General features: G+C 50.2%; 2 pseudogenes across 2 annotated transcripts; both read left to right on the top strand.

Moving 5' to 3' along the window:
- Window positions 1–1,009: 1,009 nt before the first annotated feature.
- LOC310775914 (GRB10-interacting GYF protein 2 pseudogene) lies at window positions 1,010–4,891 on the top strand (annotated as a pseudogene). The gene has a single exon. The product of its transcript is annotated as a GRB10-interacting GYF protein 2 pseudogene (transcript).
- A 1,685-nt stretch (window positions 4,892–6,576) lies between these two features.
- LOC310772621 (GRB10-interacting GYF protein 2 pseudogene) lies at window positions 6,577–10,719 on the top strand (annotated as a pseudogene). Its single transcript has 2 exons — window positions 6,577–9,302; window positions 10,245–10,719. The product of its transcript is annotated as a GRB10-interacting GYF protein 2 pseudogene (transcript).
- Window positions 10,720–10,937: the final 218 nt, after the last annotated feature.

Here is a 10,937-nt window from a genome sequence, read left to right as displayed (position 1 = left end):
TGTAGTGTTAGCTAGCTAATAACGTTTGTTTGTCTGTCAAACTCGCTGTTTTGCAGACTCATTAACGTAGAAGAGCCTGGTGACGCGAGGTTACGTTAACGTTACAAACAGAGCTACTGACGCCACGTTAATTTAATTTAGCATCAAGTCTACTCTGGTCTGGTCCAACAGGTAAATTAGCTAGTCTGGTCGTTAGTGAAAGTGTTGTTATGAATGATATTAAACAACAACACAACACGGACGAACCATTTTTGTCTTCTTTGTCTGTTTTTGTCTTCAACACGTCAGTTTGTGCCGTCCACCGCCATTATAATGTGTGGACCTCAGGGGTACCCGGAAGTAAATGTAAACATCCCGCTGATTTGGTCTATTGGTTTTGGCAATCGTAACATAAACATAAACGTTGTGCGTTCTGTGATGCCGCTGTGTAGTGGCTCGAAGCATATCGACAACAGTAGCACTTACACTGCAGCCTGTTGAACAGAGGAACAATGTAGCCTACTCACATGTTGAAAGAACCATCAGCTCAGCAGCGTCCGTGGCTCGTCCGATGTGTGGATACTATTAGTTGCCATAAAATGTTATTAATCCAGGGAGGCGTAACGTTAGTGGAGTTCCCCCTGCTGTCTTACTATGCACTATGCATGCGCACACGGCACATCGGCTGTGGACGATTTCGCCCCAACCCTATTGTGCGCTGATGATGTCACAATCGGGGAACTGGAGTGTGTCTGTGTGACATCATCACTCATTACATCACTAATGACATCACTCACTGATGACATCACAATTGCTCAAGTGACATCACTGATGACATCACAGATTACATCATCAATGACAGCATCACTCACTGATGACATCACTTACTGATGATATCACTTTTGCATAGAATTGGAGATGTCGAGATCTCGAGTTGCGCCTCTGCAGGGAAGGAGTTATGACCTCACTGATGATGTCACAATCTTGTGAAAAACTTAGAGAGAGAGCCACACAAGTAAAATACAAACCCTGTGCCTTCAGAAGAAGCAGAGAACTTCAAGGAAGAATGGATGAAACCCAGACGCTTAACTTTGGACCAGAATGGCTCCATGCCCTCTCTGGAGGTGGAGGCAGCAGTGGTGGTAGAAGCAGCACCATTGTTGCCTCCCCGCCCCTCTCACCTGCATTGCCAAAGTATAAATTTGCAGGCTACCGCTACGGGAGAGAAGAAATGTTAGCACTTTATGTAAAGGATACCAAGATACCTATAGACCTACACAATAAGGAGTTTCTGCCCATCTTGCAAGAGGAGCCCTTGCCACCACTGGCGCTTGTGTCTTTTACAGAGGAGGAACAGAGACATTCCATGTCTGTAAACAGTGCAACTGTACTTCAGCTAACAGGGCGAGAAGGCCGTCCGATAGCAGGAGCACCAAGAGGCCGAAGTACCTCAAGCGGTAGAGGAGGAGGGTTTTACCAAAGATTTGATGATGTGGAAGGAGGCTTTGGCCGGGGAGGGAGGGTGATGCACCGCTCCCACAGTTGGGAAGAAAAGGAAGATAGAAGGTTTGAAAAGCCAGTTCGAAAAGACCCAGTAGATGCAGTTCCAGGCCATTTTCTGATGAACATCCAAACCAACTATGAAGATGATGTATCAGGCCTGCCGAAAAAGCACAACTTTGCATGTGAGAGTGAGAACTGGCGTATTTCTCGATCGATGGAGAAATACGATCAAAATGATAGGTCTCGGTCAGCAGGGTGGCGGGAACTCCCAGAGCAGAGGCATCGTTTCCCGATCGATGCCAGAGCGGACGAACGTGGCTACCGCAGGCCATGGTGGGGTAGCGGCAGCCTGGATGATGAGAGGGAACGCCTGCCAGAGTGGTGTCTGGAGGATGCAGAAGAGGAGGCAGGCACCTTTGACTCATCAGGGGCCTTTCTCTCGCTCAGGAAATGCTCCATGGAGCCCATCTTGGAGGGGGCAGAGCTGGAGGAGACCAAAGAGACCAAAAGGGAAGCAAGGAGAGAGGCTGACAGAAAAGAAATGTTGGCCAGAGTGGAGGAGGAAGCTTCTTCGCCTGCTACTCCCCCAGCACCTGAACCCCACACTGCGGCTCAGTCGCTTCCACCTCTCCAGCCCAGCAGGGTTGAAGAGCCTGAAAAGCTGACTGAGCAGAATGAGAGACTGTCTCCCCCACAACTACAGCCAGTGCGCCCCAAAATCTCCCTGCGTGTTCCCATGTCCAACAACATGCTTGAGTCCCTACACATGGCCCACATTGCCACCACTCATGCAGAAGTCTCTGTTCCGTCGCCCACCATCCAACTACAGCAGCAAAAGCCCATGGGGCTTCCAGTGGCGATGACCTACCCCTTGCCCTTCCATACAAATATGATTGCTCCCATTGGCAGACCTGCCACCATACCACATGGCACAGATGATGAGGAGGGACTGAAACACTTTGAGCAGGAGGCAGATAACATGGTAGCGTACCTACAGGATGGTCTGACAAATGATGACAGGCTGGCAGCAAAGAGCTCAGAGAAGCCCAAGCCTGCACGCTTGCCTCTTCCCCATGAAGCTGCTCTCAAGTGGTTCTACAAAGATCCCCAGGGGGACATACAGGGTCCATTCAGTAACCAAGAGATGACTGAGTGGTTCCAGGCTGGTTACTTCCAGATTACTCTCTTGGTTAAGAGGGGCTGTGACAAGGTATTTCAGCCACTGGGAGAGATTATCAAGATGTGGGGAAGGGTGCCCTTCACCCCGGGCCCAGCACCTCCCCCTCTGCAGCGAGCTGGTGATCAAGAGAGGTTGAAGAGGCAGCAGGAGCCGAGTGGCTTCAACCTTTACCAGTTACAGCAGGTCCCACACCTCCTCAGGCAGCAGTATGATCTGGCCCAGCAGAAAGCTGCCCTCACCTCGGCTCCTCTTCAAAAGCAGCAACAACAGCAGCAGCAGATCAATCTGCTCCTACAACAATACCCGGTCCTCAAGACTAAAGCCTCTGAGAGCCTCCCACCTCCTGTTACCCGGTCTTTGTCTATACCAGACTCTGGTTCTGTGTGGGAAATGCAGAACCCATCTTCTCAGGCTTCCTGCATACCAAACCTGCAACAAGTTGCTCCTAGCACATGGGATGGCAGCAGCTTATGGGACTTACCTATAGACTCAACGGCACAGGCTCCAACCATTGAGCAGGTGCTACAGCTAGAGAAGGCAAAGACTGCTAAGTTGGAGTCGGAGCAGCGTGAAGCAGAATTGTGGGTCAAGTGGGAGGAAGAGGAGAAGAAAGGGTTTGAGGAGGCACTACGGGCTCAGCAGAAGGAGGAACGCAAACGCTTGGAGGAAGAGGAACTGGCACGGCAAAAACAGGAGGCATTGAGGCAGCAGAAGCAAGAAGAGGCACAGCGCAGACAGAAGGAGGAGAGACTGGCCCAGGAGGAGGCTCTCTGCAGACTGGAGGAGAGGCGGAGAGAAGAGGAGGAGAGGAAGCAAAGGGAAGAGTTTCTTCGCAAACAGGAAGAAGAGCAGAGGAAGCAAGAGGAGTTGGAAGCTTTGAGGAGGCGTGAGGAGGAAAGGCGAGTCGAGGAGGAAGCTGCAGCTGCGGCAGCTGCTGTGGCTTGGCAACAACAGGAGCAGAAAAGGAGGGAGCAGGAGGCACAAAGACAGCAGGAGCTGCAGAGACAGAGGCAGCAGCAGCAAGAGGCCCTCAGGCAACTCCAGCAGCAGCAGCAGCAGCAGAAGAAGCAGCTGCAGCAGCAGCAGCAGAAGCAGCAGCAGCAGCAGCAGCAGCAGAAGCAGCAGCAGCAGCAGCAGCAGCCTGCACAAATGATGCTCCCATCCTCTTCAAAGTGGGGCCAACAGTCAGCCAACATCATAAACCAGACTCAGAATGCTCTGTCACTGGCCGAGATCCAGAAACAGGAGGAGGAGAGAGAACGACAGGTGCGGGAGGAGCAGCGATGCCAGCAGCAGGAGCTCCTGAAGCTACAGCAGCAGCAGGCTCAACTGCCCCAGCCCAAGTTGCCCGTCTGGGGGCGGGTGGCCAAGCAGCCAGCTGCCACAAAGTCACTGCTGGAGATCCATAGAGAGGAGGTCCAGCAGATGAAACATACTGTTCCCCAGCAGACCCGTACCCAGAACAGAGCAGCTAGCGCTACGACTCCTAGCAGCTCAGTGTGGGGATCTGTCAGCACATGCACTAGTTCTAGTTGGACCTCAGACCCCAGCAGTATCTCGGGCAACACACACAACTCCAACATGGGCTTCTGGGATGAGGGTGTGAAGGACCCTCCGCCATCCAGGGCATCTGAGGGCAATGCTCAGAAGAACAACCAGGGCAACGCCAACCTCAGTAACTCTGTAAGCGGGCAGGCCAAAAAGAAGGTAGAAGAGAAGAAGCTGCTAAAACTATTCCAAGGGGTCAACAAGAGCCAGCAGGACAGTTTCATGCAATGGTGTGAGCAAACCCTGCACACCCTCAACACGGCCAACAACCTGGACGTTCCAACATTTGCAACCTTGCTGAAGGAGGTGGACTCTCCGTACGAGGTGCATGACTATGTCAGGGCATACCTGGGGGACACTCCCGAGGCCAAAGACTTTGCCAAACAGCTCATGGAACGTCGTACCGAACAGAACGCCAACCAACAGGAACAGGCACTGCAGAACCAACAGCAAGCCCTCAAGCAGCAGCAGGATTCCTCTGTATGGGGTGGAACAGGATCTTCATTCAACCAGTCAAACCATACGAGCTTCCAGCAGCCGCGCTTTGAGACCGTGACCTCAAAGAAGAAAAAGAAAAAGCAGAAGATGGTCCGGGTAGACCCCAGCCTTCTAGGTTTTTCTGTGAATGCGTCATCTGAGAGATTGAATATGGGCAAGATTGAGACTGTGAAGGATTTTTAAGGCACTGCTCCCAACCAACCCACTGACTGTATATGAACAGCAGCTGTGTTTTTAAGCATTTGTTTATTGAGATTTTGATAAACTCAAATCAAGGATACAATGTATAGTTACCATATAATATAAAAAATGCCTCCCCCAAACATCTCATCTGTCAAATAAATATAAACAAAAGAAAAACACTGCGTTTCCTTTTAAGCAAAGTACAGCCAGTGTTTAACCAGTATAGCAGTACAACCTGAGGATTGTCATACAAAATAGAGCATAGCATAAGAATAATAAATACTTAAGATACAAATCTACTGTAGTATCAAACACCTACCTATAGGACAAGCATTGAGGGTTCATGAATCCAGAATGGGCTGCAGATCTTCGCTTTCAAGAAGATGTAGAAAGAGAAATTTTGTAGAATTTATTGATCTTACTTTTGAGACTATTTTCGTTTTTCCACTGCAAGACAGGATGATGTGAGGACATGACACATTCAGTGTGTGTGTGTGTGTGTGTGTGTGTGTGTGTGTGTGTGTGTGTGTGTGTGTGTGTGTGTGTGTACACGATGTGTGTATTAAACAGAGATCAACCATTCTGATGTCATGCTCCCTCAAAAATAGATTTACAGGGTATAGGCCCAAGATGCAGTTTGGAGGAATATTTGGGAAATTAAGCTTATTACAGTGGAATCCGCTTATAGTGATCACGGTTATAGTGATCAGCTGCTTATATTGATCAAAAAGCTTTGTCCCGAATCATTCCTATCTTAAATAATTTACTTATACTCTGCTTATAGTGATCATTTTGGGCCTTGTCACACGTGAGCCGAGATACAGCAATGATACCCGGTGCATGTCTGTCTCTATATGGAGAGATCGCGGCATCTCTGTCTGCCTGTCATCTGTGAAGAGATGCGGTGGCATTTCTGTCTATGCGAGACCGCTGTGTTTGAAACAGCTGGAGGCCTAACTTACTGTATGTATTTTTAAAGTCAATAACATTCAGTAGGCTAAATAATGGAGCTGTCAGTTTCATTACCTTATATGCACTGTATTCATGCAATAAATATACAAATGTCAATTAGATGGTAATCTACATGCGAAATAAAGAAAAAGAAAAAAAATCGGTTATGATCATCCGCTTATAGTGATCAATTTGACCCGTCCCAAGGTGATCACAATAAGAGGAGTGCACTGTACTTCTTTCCAAAACATCTGCATCTTCTCACATGCCCAAATACAATGGAAAAGTGTTCCTTTATGAGTTTGGCATTTGACACAAGCGTCAGGGGTGTCTGGATTACATTTATTTATCTTAACTGGAGTAATGAGTTATATTGGATCAGTTTAAGTCTAGAATTTATTGAGAGGCTCTGGGCCTTGCTGCAAATCAGGCTCCATTCACACCAGAATATCCTCAAATAGATCTTCACAATCACTCCATGATATTCTTTTTAAGTCACATGACTCCTTAGAATAAGATGTAAATGTGTTGTAGAGTAGAGAGATCAGGTCTCGACTATGTTGGCGTTGGGTCGTGATCTGTTCTAGTAGTTAAAGGGGGATAATTTAAGTGATTTTGTTTGGAGCTATTTAAAGAAAGTTGAACTGTGGAATATTGTAGTTGCCTTTGAGCTCATTAAGCTCATTAAGCTTAACTTTGCATGTGAGAGTGAGAACTGGCGTATTTCTCGATCGATGGAGAAATACGATCAAAATGATAGGTCTCGGTCAGCAGGGTGGCGGGAACTCCCAGAGCAGAGGCATCGTTTCCCGATCGATGCCAGAGCGGACGAACGTGGCTACCGCAGGCCATGGTGGGGTAGCGGCAGCCTGGATGATGAGAGGGAACGCCTGCCAGAGTGGTGTCTGGAGGATGCAGAAGAGGAGGCAGGCACCTTTGACTCATCAGGGGCCTTTCTCTCGCTCAGGAAATGCTCCATGGAGCCCATCTTGGAGGGGGCAGAGCTGGAGGAGACCAAAGAGACCAAAAGGGAAGCAAGGAGAGAGGCTGACAGAAAAGAAATGTTGGCCAGAGTGGAGGAGGAAGCTTCTTCGCCTGCTACTCCCCCAGCACCTGAACCCCACACTGCGGCTCAGTCGCTTCCACCTCTCCAGCCCAGCAGGGTTGAAGAGCCTGAAAAGCTGACTGAGCAGAATGAGAGACTGTCTCCCCCACAACTACAGCCAGTGCGCCCCAAAATCTCCCTGCGTGTTCCCATGTCCAACAACATGCTTGAGTCCCTACACATGGCCCACATTGCCACCACTCATGCAGAAGTCTCTGTTCCGTCGCCCACCATCCAACTACAGCAGCAAAAGCCCATGGGGCTTCCAGTGGCGATGACCTACCCCTTGCCCTTCCATACAAATATGATTGCTCCCATTGGCAGACCTGCCACCATACCACATGGCACAGATGATGAGGAGGGACTGAAACACTTTGAGCAGGAGGCAGATAACATGGTAGCGTACCTACAGGATGGTCTGACAAATGATGACAGGCTGGCAGCAAAGAGCTCAGAGAAGCCCAAGCCTGCACGCTTGCCTCTTCCCCATGAAGCTGCTCTCAAGTGGTTCTACAAAGATCCCCAGGGGGACATACAGGGTCCATTCAGTAACCAAGAGATGACTGAGTGGTTCCAGGCTGGTTACTTCCAGATTACTCTCTTGGTTAAGAGGGGCTGTGACAAGGTATTTCAGCCACTGGGAGAGATTATCAAGATGTGGGGAAGGGTGCCCTTCACCCCGGGCCCAGCACCTCCCCCTCTGCAGCGAGCTGGTGATCAAGAGAGGTTGAAGAGGCAGCAGGAGCCGAGTGGCTTCAACCTTTACCAGTTACAGCAGGTCCCACACCTCCTCAGGCAGCAGTATGATCTGGCCCAGCAGAAAGCTGCCCTCACCTCGGCTCCTCTTCAAAAGCAGCAACAACAGCAGCAGCAGATCAATCTGCTCCTACAACAATACCCGGTCCTCAAGACTAAAGCCTCTGAGAGCCTCCCACCTCCTGTTACCCGGTCTTTGTCTATACCAGACTCTGGTTCTGTGTGGGAAATGCAGAACCCATCTTCTCAGGCTTCCTGCATACCAAACCTGCAACAAGTTGCTCCTAGCACATGGGATGGCAGCAGCTTATGGGACTTACCTATAGACTCAACGGCACAGGCTCCAACCATTGAGCAGGTGCTACAGCTAGAGAAGGCAAAGACTGCTAAGTTGGAGTCGGAGCAGCGTGAAGCAGAATTGTGGGTCAAGTGGGAGGAAGAGGAGAAGAAAGGGTTTGAGGAGGCACTACGGGCTCAGCAGAAGGAGGAACGCAAACGCTTGGAGGAAGAGGAACTGGCATGGCAAAAACAGGAGGCATTGAGGCAGCAGAAGCAAGAAGAGGCACAGCGCAGACAGAAGGAGGAGAGACTGGCCCAGGAGGAGGCTCTCTGCAGACTGGAGGAGAGGCGGAGAGAAGAGGAGGAGAGGAAGCAAAGGGAAGAGTTTCTTCGCAAACAGGAAGAAGAGCAGAGGAAGCAAGAGGAGTTGGAAGCTTTGAGGAGGCGTGAGGAGGAAAGGCGAGTCGAGGAGGAAGCTGCAGCTGCGGCAGCTGCTGTGGCTTGGCAACAACAGGAGCAGAAAAGGAGGGAGCAGGAGGCACAAAGACAGCAGGAGCTGCAGAGACAGAGGCAGCAGCAGCAAGAGGCCCTCAGGCAACTCCAGCAGCAGCAGCAGCAGCAGAAGAAGCAGCTGCAGCAGCAGCAGCAGAAGCAGCAGCAGCAGCAGCAGCAGCAGAAGCAGCAGCAGCAGCAGCAGCAGCCTGCACAAATGATGCTCCCATCCTCTTCAAAGTGGGGCCAACAGTCAGCCAACATCATAAACCAGACTCAGAATGCTCTGTCACTGGCCGAGATCCAGAAACAGGAGGAGGAGAGAGAACGACAGGTGCGGGAGGAGCAGCGATGCCAGCAGCAGGAGCTCCTGAAGCTACAGCAGCAGCAGGCTCAACTGCCCCAGCCCAAGTTGCCCGTCTGGGGGCGGGTGGCCAAGCAGCCAGCTGCCACAAAGTCACTGCTGGAGATCCAGAGAGAGGAGGTCCAGCAGATGAAACATACTGTTCCCCAGCAGACCCGTACCCAGAACAGAGCAGCTAGCGCTACGACTCCTAGCAGCTCAGTGTGGGGATCTGTCAGCACATGCACTAGTTCTAGTTGGACCTCAGACCCCAGCAGTATCTCGGGCAACACACACAACTCCAACATGGGCTTCTGGGATGAGGGTGTGAAGGACCCTCCGCCATCCAGGGCATCTGAGGGCAATGCTCAGAAGAACAACCAGGGCAACGCCAACCTCAGTAACTCTGTAAGCGGGCAGGCCAAAAAGAAGGTAGAAGAGAAGAAGCTGCTAAAACTATTCCAAGGGGTCAACAAGAGCCAGCAGTAGAGAGCTGCAAACCCGAGGGTACCCTCGCGGGCCCCTCGGGCCTGCCTAAACGGGCCCGGGCCGGGCTCGTTTTTTATTTTTATTTTATTAATAGGTCCGGGCCGGGCCGGGGTCGGGCCGTTTTTCAATAATTAAATAAAATAACGTTGTATTACTCGCTTGATTTTACACAGCAGAGCAGTCAGACAAAGAGGAGGAGCGCACACTGCACAGCCACACACACACAGAGTCACACACACCCTCACCGTGACGTTAGTCTGCCAGTCCACAATCCACCGTTCAGTCAGCATGCTGTCACTGTCAGCGTAAAAAAACAACAACAAAACAAGCCGCGTGTGTCCGTGTCCGTGTCGTGAGAGAGAGAAATAAGATCGATGGACATAAAACAAAGTTTGCGAGGGGAGAGTTAAACAGTCCCCACTGCAGTAGGGAAAGCTCATTTCAACCTGTTCAAAACGAACCCATCTACCATACATTGTGAGGACACTAATGTGACGTTATTCAATGCAGCTATAAACGGTAAGTCTGCTGTTTTAATTTCGATATGCTTGAGTGACATAATGTTTCAGTTTGTGGGCATTGTTGCTGTTGGCAATTAAACGATCTAACGTTCTCTTTCTCGACAATATGTCTGGATTTTGACAGGCCACGGTAGCGTGTGTGAGAGGGGGAGAGAGAGACAGAGAGAAAGCTGCAGTGTTTGTCTTTAGGCAACACAGTCTAGCAACGTTTTGGACCAAAACGAGTTCAGCAGCGCGGCAGCATGCACAGAGAGGGAGAGAGAGATGTGTCGTCATATCGTGATATTGATGTCGGGCCTCGCAACGGGCTCGGGCCAATTAATTTCATGACTCATCCGGGCCGGGTCGGGCACGGGCCTGCATGTCACGGGCCGGGGAGGGCTCGGGCCGAGATTTCAGGCCCGCGCAGCTCTCTAGCCAGCAGGACAGTTTCATGCAATGGTGTGAGCAAACCCTGCACACCCTCAACACGGCCAACAACCTGGACGTTCCAACGTTTGCAACCTTGCTGAAGGAGGTGGACTCTCCGTACGAGGTGCATGACTATGTCAGGGCATACCTGGGGGACACTCCCGAGGCCAAAGACTTTGCCAAACAGCTCATGGAACGTCGTACCGAACAGAACGCCAACCAACAGGAACAGGCACTGCAGAACCAACAGCAAGCCCTCAAGCAGCAGCAGGATTCCTCTGTATGGGGTGGAACAGGATCTTCATTCAACCAGTCAAACCATACGAGCTTCCAGCAGCCGCGCTTTGAGACCGTGACCTCAAAGAAGAAAAAGAAAAAGCAGAAGATGGTCCGGGTAGACCCCAGCCTTCTAGGTTTTTCTGTGAATGCGTCATCTGAGAGATTGAATATGGGCAAGATTGAGACTGTGAAGGATTTTTAAGGCACTGCTCCCAACCAACCCACTGACTGTATATGAACAGCAGCTGTGTTTTTAAGCATTTGTTTATTGAGATTTTGATAAACTCAAATCAAGGATACAATGTATAGTTACCATATAATATAAAAAATGCCTCCCCCAAACATCTCATCTGTCAAATAAATATAAACAAAAGAAAAACACTGCGTTTCCTTTTAAGCAAAGTACAGCCAGTGTTTAAC

Source organism: Poromitra crassiceps (assembly GCF_964638095.1).
Source record: "Poromitra crassiceps genome assembly, chromosome: 1".
NCBI classification, from domain to species: Eukaryota; Metazoa; Chordata; class Actinopteri; order Beryciformes; family Melamphaidae; genus Poromitra; species Poromitra crassiceps.
The sequence above is the reverse complement of the archived record's forward strand: the minus strand, read 5'-3'. Positions and strand labels throughout refer to the sequence as shown.